The sequence below is a fragment of the Gavia stellata genome, chromosome 1 (genome assembly GCF_030936135.1).
Source record: "Gavia stellata isolate bGavSte3 chromosome 1, bGavSte3.hap2, whole genome shotgun sequence".
Taxonomy (NCBI): domain Eukaryota; kingdom Metazoa; phylum Chordata; class Aves; order Gaviiformes; family Gaviidae; genus Gavia; species Gavia stellata.
This window is the reverse complement of record NC_082594.1, coordinates 78,382,693-78,407,410: the sequence shown is the minus strand read 5'-3', so window position 1 is coordinate 78,407,410 and position 24,718 is coordinate 78,382,693.

Sequence of the window (24,718 nt, the reverse complement as noted above, 5' to 3'; positions counted from 1 at the left end):
ATTTAAAGTAAATTTAGACAGAGATCAGTTAAATACGTAGTCAATGGAATTATTCTGTAAAGAAAATTTCATAAAAAAAGTCACAAGAAAAGAATTTAACTTAAAATAAATAGGTATTAAGATTCAGGCTTTTTGACAAACTGATTGCAAACTGTTTTCTTATCTGTATTTTGAAATAATTACGCAGGCCAAAGGGAACTCTTGCAACGTTCCAAAGCCTTCTCATATATTACTAAAAATGTTGAAGTAACCTCATTGGACTCAAACCTTAAATAACAACAATCTAACTGGCTATTTTGTAAATTTTATACTAGTGCCAAAGTTGGCATAATAATCCAAACTTTGTCAATAACAATGCTGATGAAGTGAAAAGGTTACGAAGTCTCTGACTAAGAAAGAAAATCTTTATACTGAATAGCATGTAATAAAACATATTTTTTCATCTCCTCAATATTCTGTTCTACTATATCCTCCATTTTTTGAAAAAGAGGAATGCTTTTATGGTCTTATTTTAGTAAAACTGGATTGCTTATGCTAGAAGGCACTAAAGTGTTACCTAACCAAATTGGTTAATTTTTGCAGTACACATATGCTTGAAGTCTGTGGCTGATTTACAAAACTATTCATTAGAGGATGTCTGCCAGTGATTTTCTGGTACAGAATGAGTGGGTACTGGTAGATACTAATTTCTAATCAAGTTGATGTTTTATATTAGATGACACAAATGTGGCACTCAAGACTGATATCACAGTTATGCCACTTGGTCATGAAACAATTACTTAATGTTGATGAAAAATTCTTTAAGAAATTAGGGGAAAATTTGCGTCAGTTTGAGGCAAATGTTCAAATCTAATTGTGCAATTAGCTACATTTTCAGGAAGTCCCTGCACAGTAACCAAGGATAATTCATTAATTCCACAGCCTAATACATCTTTTAACAATGCTGAGGACTTGTTGTAGTACTTAAAGCAAAGAATACCACTTACTTCATCTTCTATCTTAGACAGTTTTCAGAATAAGTTTTGTTCAGAGAAATAGTTATGTGCAATTAAGTGAAAATATTTTTCAACGTTAAGGTTCTTCCTTGTTCTCAGCAAATATTTGCCTTTAGATTTTGCAGGTGCAACAACGTTCCCTAGTGATGTTTGGGAAAATCCTATGATGCCATTGCTTAATGGAGTCCTGCCTCAGTTTAAAGCAGAACTCTACATGAACATATTCAAAAGTGTCATTAAACACTGTTACATTAACAAGTCTGAGTCACAAGACCCTATGTATATCCTCCCAGTTGCACCATGCAATTAAGTCTAATCATGCTGTTTAACTGTGTTCATATGAAATGTCTACGTATTAGCTTTTGGTACCTTACCTTTAATGCTGTGGAGTGTCATATCCCACAGGCAAGTGACAAGACTGTTCAATATAAAAGAAAAAGTTATTGTCCTGCCAATAAATGTTCCTTCATAAGCATTCTTTCACTGGCAACTATAATACCTCACGATGTTTCACTTTTAAGTAAAAATAAAGTAAATATGTGATAAGTATGTGCAAATTTTTATGGCCAACAAGGTCACTAAGCAATTTCAGGCCTAGTTGAGAAAAATATTTTATTGTAATATGATAGCATACTGATGCCCCATGTCATACGTCACAGTGTTTGGCAAACACACAGACCATCCTGCACCTCAAGGCGCTTACAGGATGAGCTGTTTTAGAGATATAGTAAATAACATATGGGTAGAGGTTCTGCCATAAAACAAAATATAATTCAGAGGCTATAGTCAACTATTACTGACAAAAATAATTCATGAACACGTCTGAAGTTTCTTTCTCAAGAACTTGGGTAAAACTACAATGATTTATTTATTTAAAGGATGTGATAACTTTACCTCCATTTATGCCATTTTTTCATCATCCTCTACTATGAAAATAATAATAATAGTAATAATAGTAATAATGTAAACACCTATGCATACATAGGATCAGTTAATCCAGAATTATTCTCAAGGCATTTAAACACAGAGAAAACAGACAAGTTTGTTATTAGCTACCTGTAATTTATTTTTCCTATTTGCTTATTTACACTTAAAGAGCCACTGAAAGCAGCTGGAGATGTTTGGCAAGTGTTGATTGTTACACTGATGACTGTTCTGGGTGTGTAGGTTGTGAAAGCACTGTTATTTTTATCCTATGCCTGTTTCCTGCATTTTTTGTTTTCTCTGAGAGGTGCACAGGTGATGGCAATCTGATGACGGATTTGTTTTTGCTACAAAAAACCGTCATGAATACCAGCTCTGGTTGCAGAACTTTGCCTTCAATGAAGTACATCTTGATGTTAATTACAATATGCAATTTACATCCTGATGGATTGCTTTTCTTCAGGAAAAAAAAAAAGGAAAATGTCATTAGTTAGACTTGCTCTTCCTTTTCTGTTCTTATTAATGTCCAAGTGGTAATGAAGAATTTTGTCAAATTTTGAAGTAAACAGATTTAGTAACAAACTTCATTCTTGTGTCAAATATGGTGATGATTAAATTGTTTGGGGAAACCAAATAAGTCTTGAAAGAATAAAGTAAGAATATATTTTTCCTAATTATTTGTTGTGTTTAGAATGATTTTTTGACATTCAAGAATCTCTGGATAAGTTCACTAATTTTTACCATTCATGTTTTTCTCATGATGTTAGGAAGTATCAACAATATGAAAGGTACATCACAGATATTTTATTTGCTAGTGAAGAAGTTGACACTATATTTTCAAAATTCAATTCTAATTATGAGAAAACACATATTTCCTTTCAGTCTTGATAGTGAACTTGTATTTTAGTTGCAATAAAGTATGTAAAAAGCCAAGCTAAGATACAGCTCTGGTGTTATATTATGTTTGGCTATGACATTCTTCAAGTAACTTTTATTACGGTTCCATAAAATGTTCTATCTGCCATGAGAGAAAAAAATTATATCTGGTGTTATTTCTTTGTAGTAGATACAGAGGAAAAAATCTAAGATACACTTTTAATAGCCATGAGAATTCACATAGATTCTTTTTTTGACAATGCTTACTCAGAGGTTGTTGTAGACGATGAATCTGCAGGCTAGCAATAGAAGACAATGAAAAATTGGGTTAAAATGTAAAGTAACTCAGACTATTGAAGTTGTAATGCAAATGTGTCATTACACACTTTAAGCTTACAGCTTAATAACAGAAGATATAAGCCTCTGAAATTACATTTTCTTATCTCATAGTGTTTTACTTCCATTGACCACAACAGATTTACTGTATAGATCAGGACTGGTAACATTCTCAGCAAATACTAAGTTATATGAAAACAATTTTACTTCCTATGTTCAGAAAATTTTCAATATATAAGGCAAGCAAATTCTTTCCAGTCTTTTTCTCTCCCTATTCCCTTCCTTATGCTCATGAAACTTATTTCAAGTCATTATAGATCAGCTGTGTATATAGAAGACAAAACTTTGCAAATTAATATAGATTAAGAATCATATCCTTATTTCATTAGCTTTTATCACGCTGTCTTAAGAAAAAAGTATATGTACAAATGCAGTAAATAAAATATAGTTTCCATTAAATAACTCAATCATATTCTCTAAATTCCTAGTACAGTTTATGAAGATTCTATTATTTTTGAGACCTTCCCATAAAAAGTGAGGACCTTTGAATTAAATTTAAAAAAATATTTATGTACTTAAATGTTCATGGACTCTGAGCTTTGTTTAAAATGAATATGAGATACAGCCATTAGGAGTATTCTGTGTGTTATTTAAATAAGTTTACAGGAATAGGCTAATAATTTAACTAACTTTGGACTTCTTGAATATTGAGTTGCCAATATAACGCCACCAAAGACTACTTCTCTTTAAATGTTTTTAGTTTAAATAGTCTAAAATAAGTAGGTTTGTAGATTCAGAAAGCATAGTCATAGTTATTAACTGTGAATAAATTATATTCCCTCATTTCTAGACTGAATCAACAGAAGATTTAAAAGCAAACTAGTGACTAAAGCCAAACTAAAATTCCTCTATTTTCAGAGGGCTATATAAGTTGTATGAAAAGATTTAGAATATGTCTTCTGTCTTAGCATCAGCTTTGGTTTTTTTCCTACATAAACGAACTTTATTACACAGCTTTGAGTGTCATGATAGATTCGTACGAAACTTGTTTCTTCTAAAAATATCTACCTTAAGAGCTTTTATCAGATTTCACAACAGGATGATTCTTATTAAATCATATCTTACAGGCTGTTTCTGAGTAATGTTAAGCTCTCAAAGTGATTTCTTTATCTAGGCTGAGAAGCTCTAAGATACCAAAAGACAACAACAAAAAGATTTTACTTCAAGTGTGTGCTAGGTGGTCTGAAAGTCCATGGTGATTCACCTTTAATTTCACTGCCAGAAAATTACCATCTGAATTCAGATTTCTAATGTCAGATGTTGGTCATGACAGTCAATTGTCATTTAACAAGCCTTATATATAAGAACATCCTAAATTAAAAACTATCCATGCACTTGCAAGATAAGCATCAATGACTTCAACAAAAAAGCTGAAATGTAAGCCCTGTTAAAACTTCGTACATTTTTCCTGTGAAAAAAATAAATAGCAGAAGATTGTTAGTCTTCTACTCCTTGAGGACATAAAGATGGCTTAACTAATCAAGCTGTCCAGGTTAGATAAAACACTTTTTGTCATTGCTTTTTCCAATAAATTCTATTTTTTTCTCCCCTCTCCCCCAATTTAAGAGGCCTGCAGATGAAAGTAGGAAAAAATAAAACAAAACAAAAACACAAACATGTTTACAAATGTACATCAAAGTACCAAACCTGCCAAAAGCAGGTTTAATTCAAATTAATTCCCTTCTGTGGATGACACTAGAGGCTTCCAGAAATATGAAGACATGAATTAAAATAATTCATAATGGGGAAAAAATGGAAAAAAAACCGTAACAACACTAGAACAAATGAATCTTTTGCATATATGCAGTGTAGGTGAGCTGCATAAGAATTGGTTAGTAAAATCGTTATTTAAAGGAATTGGTTTCTATCTTAGAATAAAACTAAAATAGGAAAAAGACATTTTGGTTGTCCCTGACTGCTTTTGAAACTGTACACAGAACTATCGCGAAGCTTCAGGGTGTAATTCACAGAATGAATCACAGAATGCCCTTTACCAGAGCAAGTTCACCTAGAGCATGTTGCACAAGAATGCGTCCTGGCGAGGTTTGAATAGCTCCAAAGAAGGAGACTCCACAACCTCTCTGGGCAGCCTGTTCCAGTGCTCTGCAACCCTCAAAGTAAAGAAGTTCCTCCTCATGTTTAGATGGAACTTCCTATGATCAAGTTTGTGCCCATTACCTTTTGTGCTGTCACTGGGCACCACTGAAAAAAGACTGGCCCCATCCTCCTGGCACTGACACCTTAAGTATTTGTAAGCATTGATAAGATCCTCCCTCAGTCTTCTCCAGACTAAAAAGACCCAAGTCCCTCAGCCTTTCCTAATAAGAAAGATGTTCCAGTCCCCTAATCATCTTTGTAGCCCTTTGCTGTACCTTCTCCAGCAGCTCCCTGTCCTTCTTGAACCGGGGAGCCCAGAACTGGACGCAGTACTCCAGATGTGGCCTCAGCAGGGCAGAGTAGAGGGGGAGGATAACCTCCCTCGACCTGCTTGCCACACTCTTCTTGATGCGCCCCAGGATGCCATTGGCCTTCTTGGCCACAAGGGCCCATTGGTGGCTCATGGTCATCCTGTGGTGCACCAGGACTCCCAGGTCCCTTTCCACAGAGCTGCTCTCCAGCAGGTCAGCCCCTAACCTGTACTGATGCATGGGGTTATTCCTCCCCAGGTGCAGTACCCTACACTTGCCTTTGTTGAATTTCATAAGGTTCCTCTCTGCCCAACTCTCCAGCCTGTCCAGGTCACGCTGAATGGCAGTGCAGCCTTCCGGTGTGTCAGCCACTCCTCCCAGTTTTGTGTCATCAGCAAACTTGCTGAGGGCATACTCTAGCCCTTCATCCAGGTCACTGATGACCTGTAACCACTTGTTACAGACCTCCGGCTAGACTTTGTGCCACTAATCACAACCCTCTGAGCTCTATCAGCCAGTTTTCAAACCACCCCACTGTCCGTTCATGTAACCCACACTTCCTAAGCTTGCCTATGAGGATGGTGTGGGAAACAGTGTTAAAAGCCTTGCTGAAGTCAAGGTGGACAACATCCACTGCTCTCCCCTCATCTACCCATGCAGTCATGCCATCGTAGAAGGCTATCAGATTGGTCAGACATGACTTCCCCCTCGTGAATCCATGTTGACTACTTCTGACAACCTTCTTTTCCTCCAGGTGCTTTGAGATGATATCCAGAACGAGCTGTTCCATCATCTTGCTAGGGATGGAGGTGAGGCTGACTGGCCTGTAGTTTCCTGGGTCTTCCCAGGTTCGTCAGGTTGGATGGGGCTTTGAGCAATCTGTTCTGGTGAAACATGTCCCTGCCCATGGCAGGGGGGTTGGACTAGATGATCTTTAAAGGTCCCTTTCAACACAAACCATCCTAGAATTATATGATTCTATGATTTCATTTTAATTTCTCTTAAAGGAAAATGTTCTGGACAACTCTAAATATTGCTACATTGAACAGTTTTTGGATGATGCACTTATTTAATGGAAGCTAAACCAGAAGCCGTTCATGGATTTCAGATACTTATCTGGGTTTTATATGGACTATATAGTCTACTTAAAATTTTTTAACACATTTCTTTTCCTTCTGTGATGTTTGTTTTATTGTTTGACACAATCTGAATGCGCAGAGAAAACTGGACAATTTACTATGATATAACTGTTGATATTTTTCCAGAACAGGAAATAGGTTTAGAATAAGTTTTGAAATTACATAAGACTTTGAACAAATTTCACATATTTATGGTGTTTTGCAAGAGAAATGCATAGATGTCTATCAGACATTGTCATTCAGGTCTTCTTGTTTTGCTCAAAGATTGCTTGTGATATTCTCAATATGTATGAGAAAGACTTAGAATAAAGGAGTTGTTATTTGAAACTGAGTTTTGTGAAGAAATGATAATATGTGTTAAGGAATGGCATGAATGAAAAATGGCTCAAATAGTATAGCAAAAAAATGAAAAATGTGACCTCTGTTTACCTTCACTGCTTTTAAATACAACTAATATGAGAAATGCAACAGGCCTAAGATAAGTTTTAGTTTAGATTTTATTCTGTACTTACTCAGCCACACAGACATTAAAAAAGTCCTTAATAAACAAATGCTTTAAGTGATCCTGAAAAATGCCACATGAACCTGCCATTGAAAAGACAATGTGTGAATTCTGATGTGCAAATCTCCATTCTGGATCAAATCCAGGTTTTTTTCACTCTGCCATTAACATGACTGTTAGATCTGAAGTGTGAAAATTTTCTTTCCCTGCCCTTTCTTCAAAACTTAACTCTGATCAGCATTTAAAAATGTGTAATACTGTACTTCACAGTAAATATTGTGTTTTATCTTCCCTGCATGGTAGATAAGAACCCAAAATGTAACATTTGAGCCCTCAAGCTTGCTGTACTATTTGATGGTGTCAACTGAAATGAGAACACAACTGTTACTGCCAACACAACAGCAGGTTCTGTTTTGTTAGTTTACTTTCTGATTCCATTTTGATTGCTGTAAAATTGCTTCGAAATGGCACCAATTTATACTGTACCAGAAGAAAAAATGTTTAATATTCAGTAAAGGTAATTCTATCCATTAAGCACTGTTTTGGGTTTTTTTCCCTTTTTTAATTTTTTTTTTTTACTTTGTTTATACTTTTTTAACACTTTAATTACCAAAAATCTACACCTCTTTTGGATAGCTATTCTCATATAATTTCTTTCAATCATTTCTACAAGCTTCTGCTGTTTGTTTATGATTCATTGTATAAAAAATCATCTGTCAAGAACTGTTTTATTCTTTCCAGTTTCCATCTTTTGCACAGCTAGACCTTCTCAGCTCGAATCTTGTACACTCTGGAGTTTCACAGCTATTCCAACTATCAGTTAACAAATACACTGTTTTAAGTTGCATGTCTGGGCTAGTTTGAAACCTTGCATTTTGATGGCATGATGATCATGCTCCAAATGATGACACAGGTTTCTTTGGGCTTCAGCAATTTAATACTTTGGTTTTAATGCCTAACTTCAGGTGCTGATGCAGTGTTGCAAGCTTTATCGCTTAATTGTGTCAGAGCTTTTAGACAGGAACTTTCTCTACTGCTTGGAAATCTACTCTCTACTGTTCTTGGAAATCATTCCAAATCTTTCTCTACTGTTCTTGGAAATCATTCAAGTCTTTTTTCAATTCTGCTTTCAAATGACTGCATCTGTTGACAATTTCTTTGTAAGTTATTTCTCTTTATGTATCTAAAAGGCTTCCTGTGTATGTTTAACTCCAAAAAGGAATGCAGGATTTAGTTTTCTTTCTAAAATATATTTAGCTCACAAAAGTTCTGTTTCGGTATAACACAAAATTCAGGTGTAACTGTGAGTAGTTAAATATAGCAGTGAACAGAATAATTCTACCTGATACTCCACTAACAGAATATGGCCAGTTAATTAAGGCTTCATTGTGGTTTAGCCCTAGCTGACAACTAGGCACCACACAGCAGCTCGCTCACTCCTCCCCAGCCTGATAGGGGAGAGAACTGGAAGAGTATAAGTGAGAAAACTCATGGGTTAAGATACAGGCAGTTTAATAGGTAAAGCAAAAGCCACGCAGGCAAGCAAAGCAAAACAAGGAATTCATTCACCACTTCCCATTGGCAGGCAGGTGTTCAGCCATCTCCAGGAAAGCAGGGCTCCATCACGTGTAACAGTTAATTGGCAAGACAAACACCATTACTCCGAATGTCCCCCCCTTCCTTCTTCTTCCCCCAGCTTTATATGACGAGCATGATGCCATAAGGCATGCAATATCCCTTTGGTCAGTTGGGGTCAGCTGTCCCAGCTGTATCCGCTCCCAACTTCTTGTGCACCCTCAGCCTACTCGCTGGCGGGGTGGTGTGAGAAGCAGAAAAGGCCTTGACTGCCTGTGAGCACTGCCCAGCAGCAACTAAAACATCCCTGCTTTATCAACATTGTTTCCAGCACCAATCCAAAACACAGCCCCATACTAGATACTATGAAGAAAATTAACTCTATCCCAACCAAGCCCAGTACACTCTTGCAAAAGCAACTGGGTCAAGAGCATAAGCCCTGCCTCATATCATTAGTTGACAGTGTTCAACCTTGATGTATGGATGACCAAGAACACCATTCTTCAAAAACTGCATATTTAGGTCTTGATCAGAATGAAATTTCATCTGATCAGCTGCTTGTTTGTTTTCAGTATACCATATAAGTTAATGTACAAATCATATAGTTATTTCATCTAGCTATTCACAGTTCAACATAACAAAACAGGACATATAAAAGAAGCAAGAGAGTGAGCATTATCTACGATGACAAACATGGACATGAGGAATTAATAGGCAGGTATGTTGCAGTAAAGATTGCAAATTTAGATTCTTAAAAAAAAATTAAAAGGCTTTAAGACTGCCCACAAGATAGTTAATATGGTTCCTATTAACATTATTCAATTTTTAAATGCTACATTTTTGGCTGAACTGATTTGAAGACAAGCAGAAAACCCACAGATTTTGTGTATATGCAAAGAAGAAATAGTCTTTATCCACCTAGGACCACAAGCATCCACAGCGGAACTACCGTTTTTGGTTTCTTTGTTTTATACTACACTGTGTAGGTGCTATGGCTTGAGTAGATTAAAAAAGGAAAGTTTCTGGTTTTGCCTTATCCTTGTTGCCTAGCAGGTAAATCTCTGGGTAAGTGAGGAAATAAAGTACTATTTATCTGAGAGTAGTTGGGCAGACATAACTATGGTGGTTGGCAAAAGATGGTTGTCTGGAGCAAGGAGTCTCAAAAAAATAAAAAAAGCAAATATCTGGTGTAAAGTTAGTTCAATCTGGGAAAACTTTGAAGAGTGATAAAGTAAAGGGAACAATTTGAACAGAAATCATTAAATCTGTAAAGATACCCGCATTAGTATAAAAATGTACAGGGACAGCCTTTTTTAATTAAGCAGTATCACATACAACTGTTTTAGAGATTAAAGTCTTCAGTGACTTTTGATGAATAGAGGTATGGTCAATTCTACATCAAAACAGGCTGAACTCTAAGCAGAATCTTCCAGTTTTTTAAATATGTCTTCTCTCTCCTGACTATAACATTCTTAATGAAAATACAGGTAACTTCTCATATAGTTCCTCCACCATCTACCCCTTTTACTCTCTCACTCTGCAGATTTTTTTGTACCCTTAAACCATTTTCAGGCATGGCAGAAAATGTGCTATTCCCTTATAGTCTACCAATTTCAGCAAAAATTACTTTTCAGTGCTTCCAGTGGAGAATGACCATAAGGAAGTTCATCCAACAATGACAATAATGTGGTTATGGAAAAGTGTCTCCCATTTCGTGTTACGAGAGAGGAAAAAAGGACACGTACATTCCTTCTTCCCCTCCTCATCAACACTCATGTCTGAGGATGACAGCAGTTAGGACAGAAACTCCCATTTCTCAATCAAATAATATACGGGGATCTTGCCCTTCCCACCTCCTTCACAGACTGCTGAGACCCTGAAAAAATCAAATTAGTTTTACTGCTGGCCTTTTAATAGCCTGAGCATTTTAATGAGTTATTGAACGCTCTCTCAAAACTCTCTTCTCCAATAGTCATCTTCAGGCACAGATTCCCTTCCTGCTCATCTACATGCTCCCCACCCTCCCAATACAGGCATATCTTTGTTGTATTGATACGCGGAAACAAACTTCACAACTCATAAAGAGTTATAAAGCAGGCATGTTTATTGCGGTGTCAGGTGCAAGGGGATTTCTCCTCAAAGCTTGCACACAGGTTTAAAATCATGACAGGTATTTAAAACAGTTAACAAAGTTAGTTACGCCTACTGGTTCTACCCCTTAATTAACTATTGGTTAATACTTTTCTTACTTCATCTTAAAGTTACAGTTCTCTTTTAATTCACCACGCATGCTCAGAGAGTAGGGGACTTAATTGGGTTGGGGCTTTTCTAGCTAGGAGGTGTGTTCCTTAGTATTATAATGAGATTATAATGAGACAAGTTAACTCTAGGGCACTATTTTAGCAGTCCATTCTATTTTTCTACGATTCGTCCTTGTGCTAGTCGTTATTGCTAGTTAGCAGAGAGTTAGTGAAGACAGTCTTTATCTCTAATACGTCTAAGTGCCAGGCGCAGTTGTTATGAAGTATCTTCTTTACATTCTTCTTACTTGCTTTTAACCCTTGTTTTTCAAGATGTCCTGTAACAGTATCATCTGCTAATAATTTGTACTCCATTTGAAGATTTTTAGAAGAGAAGCCTTTAATCTTACAACACATCTTATTGGATTTGGTTTTCAATCTGCTGTATCTTTACACTTCGCATTCTTAACTACTTCCCCATCTTATTTATAACATTTTAATAAAGGGCCCTATTCAAAATACAAGAAATTCATGGAACTTCTCCTAAAGTTGATCTTTCTTTCCTTTGTTTCTCTCCAGCTATCTTTCTCATCTTTTCCTCACAGTTTCCTTTCTTGTTAAGACTTATTTTGTAACTATCTTTGATAAATATTAGGAAACAAAGATGTTGTTATATGTAATAATATATGCATATATATACACACACACATACACACATCAAGTTATATGAAACCCAAAAAGTTCATCTACATTGTGATTCCCTACACAAAACAAATACCTATCTGACGTGGTTGCTGGACTTGACGGAAAACAATAGGTAATGGGACCAATTCTCTCATTTCTTTATTCTGTAAGAATTCTTCCCTAAACTTGGTCTTATTTTTCAATTTGTAAGATGCTTATTCTCTCTCTTCCTTTAGTGTTGGGTTGTTTTGGGTTTTTTGTTTTTTTTTTAATCTTTGACTCATACTTCTGTGAAATTCCTCATGAATTATCTTTTTGGACCATTAAGGCTAGACCATTTCACTAGTAACTAAAAAGTTACTGGGGCCATTCATTGGCACTGCAGCCTTTTGTCACAGACTGTCCCACAGCCATGCCATTGAGCTTTCAGACTCCACAAAACCATGGCTTCATGTAAACTGCCTACTAAGAGCAGTTCCTGGCCTATCTCCCAAAATGTGCACAAGGATTTTTGGGGAGAGTAATTTCAATGGAATAAAAGTGTACTAGAAGCTGAAGTTTAAATATAGATAATCAAATGCTGGTGCCAGGAATGTTCCATTTATAACTTATGACATAAATTTAATGTTTAAAAGGTGCCAGAAGCATTCAGTTGCCACAAACCACTTAGCCCAGGGAGGGTACTTTCTTTTTGTTTGTTTGCTTGTTTGTTGCAGAATTTGGTGTAAGGGAATCACATCAGGTTCACAGGCCAAATCAACATCCCTGCTGAAATTTCTTCCATGGTATCGATACACACTAAACTAACTGACATAATTTTTCATCTCAGAATCAGTGTTTTATTAATTCTGCAAGTTCTTTTGCTCTGTGGAAAGTCCCACATGACCATATAGTAGCTTTCAGCAGAGATTTGTTGACAGAGGCAATATGTGGCTCTTAAAAAAAAGAAAAGAAGAAAAGGAGGGAGCTGGAAAAGGTTCGGCAGAGGAGGACCTCTGGAGATTCAATGTACAAAAAAAGAGAGGAATAAGCAATGGCAATGCTTAGTTGCTAGTTGCTAGTTCCTTGTCCTGCCTTATTGCTTAAAGGCCTTTTGTATAAAATTGCTATGATTTAGAAACGAAATGTTTTAGAAATGAAAGTAAATAATGTTTATTTATCAGTTCATGAAAAATAAGTCATTTGATGGAAGAAGAAACCTAGAATGTTCAAGTAATACTTTTTCTTCCTTTGCTGCCATACATTAAGGTTGATGTTCACCTAGTTTTAGTCATCATTAAATATTAGTGATCTACATAGAGCTGCTTGTCTGGGGTTCCTCAACAGTCAATGGAAAGAGAAAGGAATGGGGTGAGCACCTCCAGAGCATAATGCATCTTTCCTCTTTTAAATACTCATGTGAGAAGTCTAGTGTTTTCCTCCTTTCCATAAAGGAAGTCTCAAAATTAGGTTTAGATTAGACTGTCGTAATTCCTCTGCAGATATCTGTATCTTAACCTTATTTGTATTTTTTACCTGGACACAGGCTAATAAAACTAAGTTTTGACACCAGGAAGAACGAAACAGGTATAGAGGAGACAGAGCGTATCCCTTCCTGGAAGTGCACATAGTGGGATAAGAAACAATAGAAACAAGTTGAAACAAGGGAAATTCCAACCATGTAATAGGAGAAAAAAAGTCATAATTAGAGTGACTAACTACTGGAATATTTGTATATTCCAGAGAGGTGAACTGTACATCAATAGAGATATTTAAAGCTCCACTGGGCAAGACCTAGAGTAACCTGATCTAAGCTGGCCCTGTTTTTAGCAGAAGAAACAGATGACCTCCAGATATCTTTTCTAACCAAAATTATTTTACAACTTACTGTATTTATTCTTGGGCATGATTAGATCAAGTTTTTCACTCTCCCCTCCCCTCCCCTCCCCTCCCCTCCCCTCCCCTCCCTTCCTCTCCTCTCCTCTCCTCTCCTCTCCTCTCCTCTCCTCTCCTCTCCTCTCCTCTCCTCTCCTCTCCTCTCCTCTCCTCTCCTCTCCTCTCCTCTCCTCTCCTCTCCTCTCCTCTCCTCTCCTCTTTTTTAAAATATTTTTTATTATTTTGTGTGTGAATACCTAAACTAGCACTTTAAAGATGATAATATTCTCCACTGCTATATGAAAAGAATTAAGAAGAGACCAAGACATGCATGGGCATAAAAGTAAAAGATATTGCATCGTGTGAAGCTAAAATTAGCTTGAAATCTGTGTGAGTTTTTCTTGTAATTTCTTATTTTAAGACTGTTTTTGGTATGATATTCCCAACTAATTATCTAATCAAATATGGTTTGTTATTATTCACAGTTTAATTTTCCTGTATTTGTTTCTGATCCTCCTGCCTTCTTCTAAAATTAAACAAATTGCTTTACTAAAGGCAAAGATGTAATGCCACAACTAAGATCCAGAAATAAGTGTTTCAAAAATATTGTTGAAGACAAAGTTATAAAATCTCTCAAACCCTGAATGCTGTGGGAACATAACACAGGAACTAAGAAAAAAGAAAATTCCAAGCTTCAAATTTGATTCCCTTATTAATGCAGGAATACATGACAGGTTCAAAATTTTTCTATCAAAACAGAGTAAGAACCCTGGACCAATTGCTAATCGAAGCTGTCTGCACCTCTTTTCATTCCCACAGGTGTTGCATGTGTTGCCAAGGGCTTGAAAGAATGCCTAGTTCAGCCCCGTCATTGATGCAGCCTCCTTTTCCTGTGCTCAGAGCCCACACTCCAAAGAGGTCTGTGGCTAAAATGCAACACTGCACAGGGGAAACAGAGTGAATAGAGAAATACTTTGCCAGGCTGTGAGGTGAAAAACCTGACGCTTTTCCCTGCCCTGCCTCTGTCATGGGGCTGTCAACTTGGAAATACTCTTGGTTCTGCTGTGTTCTGCTCCCCGACAAATATCTCCTTTCCCTTCAAAACTCTTGTTTAAAAGACTAGTCAGTTTAATTTGCAGAGATCACTCTGGGCCAATTCTATTCCATTGTAAAATCAAGGGAGTCACACCATTTCAGAATTATTATAATGAATCACAACTCCTAAACTAAATGAGATATAATCTGGAAAAGTTATTCAAGAGAAGCAAAATAATTTTGCTCAGTGATTATGATTATATTAGGAAGTTAAAGTTTCACTTGGAAGAATTTAAGCATAGAGACTGTCTTTATATTAATACTAAAATCTATTACATACAGCATAGATATTAAGTATGTGTTTTAATCTCATTTACCTTAACGGAATTTATATGTGACTATAGGTAAGTCGTTGCCTAACAATTAGCTTTGAAAATGTATATACATATTTGCTGAGTTTTGGAACCTGGCTCTGCCCAGATTCCAAATATCTTGAGACATTTATAGTCTGTTCAAGGGCCAGGCTGAGTTTTCACTTTTTCTAAATTAGTTTTGGATGACTGTTTTAAGGAAATTACTTAGAAACCTGTAGGAATTAAAGTCATTTAAAGCAAAACTTTCCAAATTGGTCATACTTGGATTTTGTAACTAAAGCATTATTTCAAAGCAAGAAAATAATTATATAGAAGATTATTAACATGATTATAGTTTAGTTGACTTTGTGAGGACTTTTTCTTGTGACAAATGTAGCTTTGAATTAATATAAAGCAATTATACACTTTGTATTCAACTTTGAATTTTTTGTTTAAACTATCATTTACTTATTTATTTCTTTCTAGGCTTGTCAGACTAGCCTTAGGGATTTTTAGGTTTGGAATAAGCACTATCCAAGGGCTGCTTAACTTAACTGAATTGAAATGTAGCACAGGAACATGATCCTAAATCATATATGTTATAATTGCTTTTGTTTACACTTGTACTGCTGTTTCATTTTGACATTACACTGAACTTTCTTCCCACTGGCAACAAAACCACTAAATCATCTCTTGTGACCTTCAATTCCATTAAAAAGTTTTCACTCACTCTAAATAAAGGGGTTTTTCATGACCCTGCCAGCAAATAGACACTAAATGTTAAAATATTATGGGTTTTTGTAGTTTCATACCCTTTTCTGTTTTCGAGAAAATGACAGATGTTAGCAGAACATCCTTCACTTTTTTCTTTTTTCCTTTTTTTTTCCAGAGTTGTGGCTAAATAGCTGTTTATTTTAAGATAAGGTATCTTGTTTCTCTGTGTGTGTGTTTAGTAATAATCTAAGAAAATAATCTCTTCTGTATAAAGCTTATTAACCAAATGTTTTTGTATATTAAATAAAACTGGGTTTAATGATAGTTACTGACTAATTTTTGTCAAAGTAGTTATGTTATATTAGACAAATAATGACTGAACTGAGTGCCAGCTACAGATAGCTGGTTGGGTATAACTACTATTATTGATCTTATGAAACAGTTATTAAATTTTGTCCATAGAACTTATCGTTATAACTTAAATTCTCTCTTCTCATCATTCAGTAGTTTGAAATCAACCTGAAAATTAAGGCATCAATAATCAAATTTTCATTGAATTGTCACCGTGAAAGTTCATTGATAATTTTGTAGTATTATAACAATCCACACTACTTTGAAGAAATGTATAACTGACTGAATTATTATAATAATTTTGCAAAGTAAATATATCGGAAGGCAGTAACATCTCTGCACCACGTAGCTATCTTATGTCTAGCAATATTCTTGAAAACAAACAAACAAAACCCAACCAAACCAATGCAAATACAAAAATGTCTCCAACAAGTAGGATTCACAGTTCAAACACGAAATACATATAGTTTCTTCCCAGGCCTCCTACAGCTCCCAACATAAATTGTTTTAGAAGTTGGAGAACAAAGAATACATGAAAGTGCTAAAAAAACCCCTATATAGAGAAGTAGACTGTCTCACACATCAAAATCTTACTGTATAAAGATCAGGAGTAGACTCCTATCTTGATGGATGTCAGTAGCAGCACACTTACTGATTATGAGGCAAGTAATTCACTCTGGAAGTATGCATCAACTGCTACGTTTTGTTACATGTGTCCTTTTTTTTGACGCACAATTTATCTTAGATTGCACTCTTTTCAGTTCCTGGGAAAGAAATGAGCCTACTTATTTCTTGTGTAGAAAAAAACCCAAACCAACCAACCAAATAAACAAAAAAACCCCAACAACAAACATCCCCCTAGACCTTCCTCTATGTTCTACCATGATCCCATGTGACATTTTGTCTCACTACATTCTTACTGATAAGATAATTCACATTTCAGAGCTTCAAAAGAAACAGTTAAATCCTTGCTAATGGTTTTCAATAAGTCATAGGACAGTAGAAAAGTTCTAAAGAGTTGGAAGACAGTTAATGTTGCAGTATTTGAAAAAGCTTACAGGGACAGCTTAGTTAATTATTGGCTCACCAGAGTATTGATCTTGGACAAAATAAGGAACACCTTACAAATGAAAATATGAATAAAGAATTAAAGGACATCAGTGAAATGTAGTTTATGAAAAAACCCCATCATTTAGAACTATTTTGGTAACATTTTTGACAAAATTACACATTTTTTGCTACTAGTAATAGATTTGATGTGATTCACTTTCATTATCACAAGGTACTTGATCTGGTACTCGTCACAGCTCAGCAAAAAATAAAATGGACTTTTAAATGACACTGCCTGCATAGATTAAAAATGACTAAATGATTTGTGTCTTAATGAAAATGTGCGACATAACTGAAGGCATGACATTTTAAAAGTTCTTGATATGTTGGTTCTTCACCATTCATTAATTATTTTTAACAGTGACGTGAAAGAAAATAATCCACACACTTTATTTGGAGATGATGCATGTGTTCAGAAATACCGAAAAATTAAGAACACAGTGCTCCGAATTATTTAGTAAGCTATTTGCAGGGGCACAAGGTTTTTCCCAATACAGTTGCGTGTAAAATTAATGAATTACCACCTATATTTTCTGTACAGTAACCTTATCTCTGAAAACAGTGGCTTGCAGAGGACTTGTGGTTGTTAGGAAAATCAGCCAAACACAAGCTTCCTTTGTGACATTATTATCCAAGTAGTTGGTCCAATTCTTGAATTTATGAATGAGAATGTAACCTCACGGGGGAAAAATTAATTCCTTTATATGTGACCAAAATGGGATCACTAGTTTTGATTCTGACATCTCCAATTCTAAACATCTGTGAAAAATTAAAGATGAGAAGGAACAGTCATAGGAACTATTGACAGAGTGATTATTTGTTTCCTGAGATTTAAAATCGGAGCTTCTGATCTATTTTGCTTGTTTAAAAAGGTTTGCAGGTGGCTTGATCACAGCCTTCAAGCACTTAAAGTATTTTAATAAGAAAATGTTATTTAATCAGGCAGAGAAAATGTAATGAGACTTATTGGTAGGAAGCTGAAGCTAAATAAATTCAGGCTTTAATTAATGTAACAATGTTACAAGAACTACCTTGAAAGTTGTAAAGTGAATAAATGCACTGTACATCATCAGAACCTCTGATCAGACAGACTTTCTAAATGTTCAGATTAGAAGTTCTTTTTAGCTTATGACTGGACTACCAGTCATTATTGCTCAGTTGATGGCTTCTGGGTTGCTGGAAAAGTTCATTGGTGGCCCAGAAAAATATATTGATGTTTTCTTTAGCTTTCACATAATGAGCTTTCCTATGATTAATTTTCCTATAGCTGGCTCTCTGTTAGCTTCCCCGTGTAACCAGACTCTCAAAACAAGAATATGTACACTCCATTGTCTCAGGTTTCCCAGGTTTCTTAGCATAGCTGATGATGGATACATGACCATTCAGAAAACCTCTGAAGTGCCACTGAAAGTGCCCTCTCTAAGCCATTAACATATAATGTTAATGTTAATCTGTAATGTTTTAATTTAATTGGCATAAATGATCAGTTTCAGAGCCTATTCATCATTTGGTACCTCATGCCCTCAGTTTTGTCCCAAGAACAGAAGCCTGAAGGAAGGAAGGTTTTTCTAAGTCTGTGCAGAAAACAGAGTGCCATATTGGATACAACATAGAACAAGGCATATTGCAGGCAGACTAAATGGTGGCTGCCAGTGTGAATCAAACAACCTCAGACAGATTGACAGGATGGTCTATTTATGCACTTAACATGAGGAAAATGGAAGTGAGGATGAAGGAACAGGAGCTCACACTGGAAGAGTGGAGGAGAAATGTTCTTTCTCCTCACAGCTCTAGGAGAGGATCCTTGTTGAGGAACCAGATTCAATGACTTAGAGTGACAGGCCTGCTTTTAATCTAGAATTGTACATTATACAGATCACAAAGAGACATAATTAGGGGATGACACCACTCATGTTGAATGTCTCCCATTGGCAGAGAGCAGTTCACCATGACTGGCAAGTTCGGACTCAGTCTGAAGGAATTACTGGTTGCGGGGGTGGGTAAAACAAAGGAATATAGACAATCTTTATCTAGGTGCTTAGGAGAAAGTTGAAACCTGCCTTCAGTGAAGCCCAATTAGATTAGAAGAATTGTTCTCAGTTGTTTCAAAAAATACTTGGTTACAGTGAACACTAGAGTCTTTATGTTTTTGTGTGTGTGTGTGTATATATATAAAAAAGCAATTTAACATAAAAGGAAATCAGGTGGGATTTTAAAAGAGAAATGCAATGCTGATGAAAGAATCCACACTGCAGATAGTTTAAGGCTCTCTGATATCTGGATCTGTATTTTACTTTTCTGTAGCATCATCTCAGGAATTCAGAACAACCAGAAATGAAGCTACATAAGTGATCTGTATAAAATCACATAGAAAGGCTTTGACAAAATTGGTGATACTTCCTGGTGTTTAGTGCTGTGACATACAGACAAGGTTACCCCTCTAACTATTATGTCAACGTAAACTCAGTATATGCATTGCATACTCAAAGAAAGTATTCACAATTTTTAGTTTCATGAAATGTCAGTGCTACTATTTTTGACAAAAAAAATTTAAATTCTTAAAATGCTATTAAATATTACATTTTTATAGTAAGCCAGTTCACTGTTGTATTTTATTCCTATTAGAACACATGCCAGGTTTGATGATAGCACGAACCTAATTTTTACATAGAAGAAATTTATTTATTTGATGAGACAGACAAATTTATACTGCACACTGAAGCATGCATTAAATCTCATCTTTAGTGCTAAAGAACTATTAAATTAATTTCAAGCAGGTTCTAAGCACAAACTGTTACTTGAAATGTTAATAGAAACCGAGTATCCAGTGGCAAGATCCTTAAAAATTACAATCATATAATTATTTCAGATTGACACAGTTTCAAGTTGTGATCTATAAATCTGATGACAATAGATGTCTTCATACTACTGCAGATAGATTTAGTGGATACTATAGGAAATTCAGTACATATCGCTTAAAACCATAATGGAATTCTTTCCACAATTAAATTACGGCAAATGCAATAATGGAAATAATGTAATAGTAATGGAAAAATAGCAAACAAATCTCCCTTTCCAGTAGTCATTAGCAACTGGTCTTAAATAATTGCCCCGATATTTGAATGTCCTTTGAATAATTAAGTGTTTAGTTATTCCTGCTTTCAAGTATATTTAAGGAAAACGTATTTTACTTTTGTTTAACTTTATTGTGATTTTAAGTGGTGGATCTTTTAAAAAAGTAAATGAGGCCTGGCTGGTAGCTGGTAGAAGCCTACATAAATACTCAGATCTACTCTGGTCACCATTTTGTTTAAAGACGTGATCTCAAATGAAAGAGACAAATCTAAAATTAATCTCGGCTACAGTGAAAAATCTTCTGCTCTTCCATTAAAGGAAATGACTGCACTACGTCTGAGGGGAAAAAAAATATTTGTGGGCAATGGGCACAAGTTGCACCGGGAGAAGCTTTATCTTGATGTAGGAAAGAATTTTTTTACAGTGAGAATAATCAATCACTGGAACAACCTCCCCAAGGATGTGGTAGAGTCCCCATCACTGGAGGTTTCGAAGAAGCCACTAGACAGGGTGCTAGATAATCTCATCTAGGCTCCCTTTCCCACAAAGTTTGGACCAGATGATCTTTCAAGGTCCTTTCCAACTTGGGCTGTTCTATAATTCTACAATTCTATGATATTTGGTTCTGCCAAGGAGTTTGGGCAGGGAAAATAAATAGAAATTATCTGTCAAAAAAACCCACTGTCAATGTTTTTGTCACAGTATCACCTATATGCTAATTCAGGCCCTGTTTCTATTTGGATACTCTCAAAGATAGCATGTAATAGTCTAGAAACATGGAGGAAATGACTTAACGAGCATTGAACAGATTTCCACAAAGTTGGTCAAGTGCGCCCTTCACGCTGTCTGAGTGGGGTTTTAATCTGATTGGTTTTCCCTTGAACCTGTATCAGTCATAACAGAGCATTCAAAATTCAAAAGTCAGTAGCACATCTTTATTGGCTTTGGTGGTGAACGGTTTCCAGTCTCTTTTAAACACTCAAGTTCTCTCACATGTCACAGTCTAAGAGTGACCAGCCTGATAAGCAAACAAAATTTCTGGATGCATTTTTTTCAGCATTAGTGAAGGGAATGGAAGCTTCAAAAGCAATTAGACTTTACCACTATGCTGTGACCTCTGGCACATGCTGAAAATTGCATCTGTGCACTCACAGACTGGTAGAGGTTGGTCCTCAAATGTGCTTCCTCCTGCTATCTCCACTTTTATTCAGTCCTTTTATAGAACTAATGTTTGTTACGCCCCATTTGTGCCTTTTTTTTTTTTTTTAGGGAAATATTTTAAGGTATAAATTGTAATAGATTATTATTGTTTTGTAGACTACCAAACAGAAAAGCTACTCCAGTGTGTTTAATGATGTGACCAGCTTCTGCAAGGCACAAGGATTGCTTCCCAGACTGCAGACATCGGCAAGAGAGATCCCAAAGGCCATACCAAGCAGATGTCTGAAAGGATTGCACAACAAGGATACCTGCTATATTTATTCATGTACTGTAGTTACATCTGGAGATGTAACTATAGAGGTTAATATTATCTTTTCGGCAAGGTCCAAAGATATATATTCTGCTTTTTGCTTCTGTTTTCTCCTCCTAGATATGTGTTATTTTATTACAGCTGTAGCAACATAACAAGCAATAAGTCACAGTCTTATAGTTAAAGTTACAGAACAACTGCTTTGTCAAACTTGAACTCTTCAGGATGAATTTGCATCATCAGTTATAGCAAGAAGACTCTTTTAGCCAAATTTATTCAATTAACTATGAGAATAAGGGTAGGAGTAATGTTGTTTTACTTAAACATAAATATATATTTTCAATAGTTTGGAGGGTGGGAAACAGAAATTTTTTAGGGCACTGAAACATGTACTTAAAAACTGGCAGGCCTTTGATGCATTTGGTTATTCTAGGAAAAAAGAAGATGTAGTTTTTGTTAAGTTTCAATCTTGAAGTAAATGATTACTAAATAATAACAACAACAACAACATTTGTGCACATGCCATAATTAAATCGTATTTGGCACTGACATCCTTAAAGGGTCTTCCTGGATTGAAGATATAGATCTCATTTCACATTCTACAAATTCAGAAAAAAATGTATGACATTATATATTGAGGTTAAATCACTACAACAAAAAGAATATTGAACTCTTTCTTGTTCTCTGACTATGCTTTATGTTCAGCAGTGGATTATGGAGAGAGTCCTTGGTTTCATAAGAAGCATACATAAAGATGTTTAAACAAAGCTTCACAGACAGTTTCGCCACTGGAATAACATAGTTGTAGATGTTCCTCTTAAAAAAATTAGGCATTTTTTTTCATTGCAAGAAATTAATTTTCTTTTGGTTTGTGTTTTTTTAATATTGTTTAGTAAAATGTGCTTGGACACTACATCTCTAGAAGCCTGTCAGATTAGGCTTTTAAAAAAAAAATCACACCCTCCCCCAGTTGATAACATTGTCGTCTTCAGAATTATTTTAAGTTTTAAAATGAACTCCTGAGAATTAATTACAGGTAAGTAGTTTTTACAATGTTATTATATTTTGCTAAAAGCTGTAGGTAGAAAGATGTTGCTTTTTGTGAAGTGTAACTAATATTGGAAATACTTACTCTTCTTTAGGGAGCTTGGAATTCTTTATTACCTTCCATACCGAAGAGTAAGGTAAAAAGACATTACTTACAAAAGCAAAGTTGGCAACATGTAAAACTGTTATGTCATGCCTTAACTCTTGAAAGATTTTAAGTCATCACACAAAGTAGTGTAACTAACTGTAAAATGAAATGCTTAACTTGTCAAGAAGTAATTTTCTAAAACATACAAATGCCAACCAGGTAATATATAATTGTAACTACTAACTTTTTAGAGTAGCACTGAAAATACGTCAAATTTGTCGATACTGTGCATGTTTTATTTTCATGTGGCTGAACTAATAGCAAGTGAGATGAGAACAGTGTGATATAAATATATGGTTTATTTCAGTCCACTTACCACAATTTTTCTTGTCATAGCTAAATTATTTTATGGTTCCATGATTATATTATTTAATATACTTTCAAACAGTGAAATATATCAGTAACATATGAAACAAAAACTCATTGAAGAAAGCAGGTAATTTTCAATGAATTGAATTTCAACACGAAGCATCAGTTTATAGAACAAGATATACAGTGATACTGTACGAGATTCAATGTGTGCTTCATACAGGTGTCTGGTGCCCACAAATTAGATTTTAATATAGTAATCTATCAGGAGTTGGTTGGATTGCAATGGTTATCCTGCTTTTTATTCTTGGGACATAATTATATAACCTTTATCTACTTTGTTCATGATGTCTGGACCAAGTACTTGCAGCCATGTTGCTAACTTCTTTTTCTTCCAAAGGCTGCCAAAAGTATGCTTGTAAATTATTCTCTTTACATAGAGGTACAACCTTCAAAGTTCTTTCAGAGCTCCAAACTGTTTGGTGCAATATACTAGAATCAAACCGCTGCACATAGTTAAGTGAAAACTATTGTATGGGTTGTTTCAGCAGCTGTGATACCATTTATTGTATATTTGATTCTGATAGCAACATTTTCACCATTTTCACCAGCAGTCCATTTATCTGAGGGGAAGCAGATCTCTAGCCATCCATTATCCAGTCATCTGCCTCTACACTTTTTCCTTTTTTTTTTAACAAGAAGGAAAGAAGACAAGAAAAATAAAACCAGAAAATCTGTATTATTTCCCTCACAGCAGAAACTATTCTTCCTTCCAATAGTTACTCAGTGTTACAGTAATATGAGTCTGTCAGAAAACTTCTGTTTACCTTTGTGTTGCCAATACACCCAGCTAAAATTTGAAACCAATTTCTATTTGATGGAAAAGAAGAAAATACTTGCTTGGTTCTGCAACATTTAGTTCATTTTTCTTTGCATCATCCAATTGCATACAATTTTTATTATAACAATTATCAATAAGGAGAATTGAAACACAATAATAAGCTGGTTTATCATTGAAGATAACTGCATTTTAAAAGCTAGACTAATTGCTTAGATGGAACAGAAATTGAGAAAAGAAGTAATCTAATTTCAAATAAAGCAGGTAGCAACAAAGCATATAAATATTATGATTGAATTGTAATTGTTTGTTGCTACTTGCCTATGTTTTGAAACATGATATTTTTCTCCTGAATTTGTTTGCAGAAATTCAGACAGATTAGAGAAGTCTAATTTTCAGCACTAAGTATTTTATAATAATGTAATCATCCACAAGGTGAAACAGCAAAACCAGAATGAGTGTAAACTCCTATATTTCAGGACATTAGACAGAAAGTCTCCTGAGAGGCAATATTTTCAAATATGCCATCCATTTTTGCTTGCACCTTCATCTGAGGCTTGTTGCTTGCCAGTAGGGGCAGATTCTTAGGGGCTGTATATGAAGCAATGTTACTATGAGATGCTGTAACTAAGAAAACTTGTAAGTATTTTATTTTTTAGAGCTTTATTTTGTAG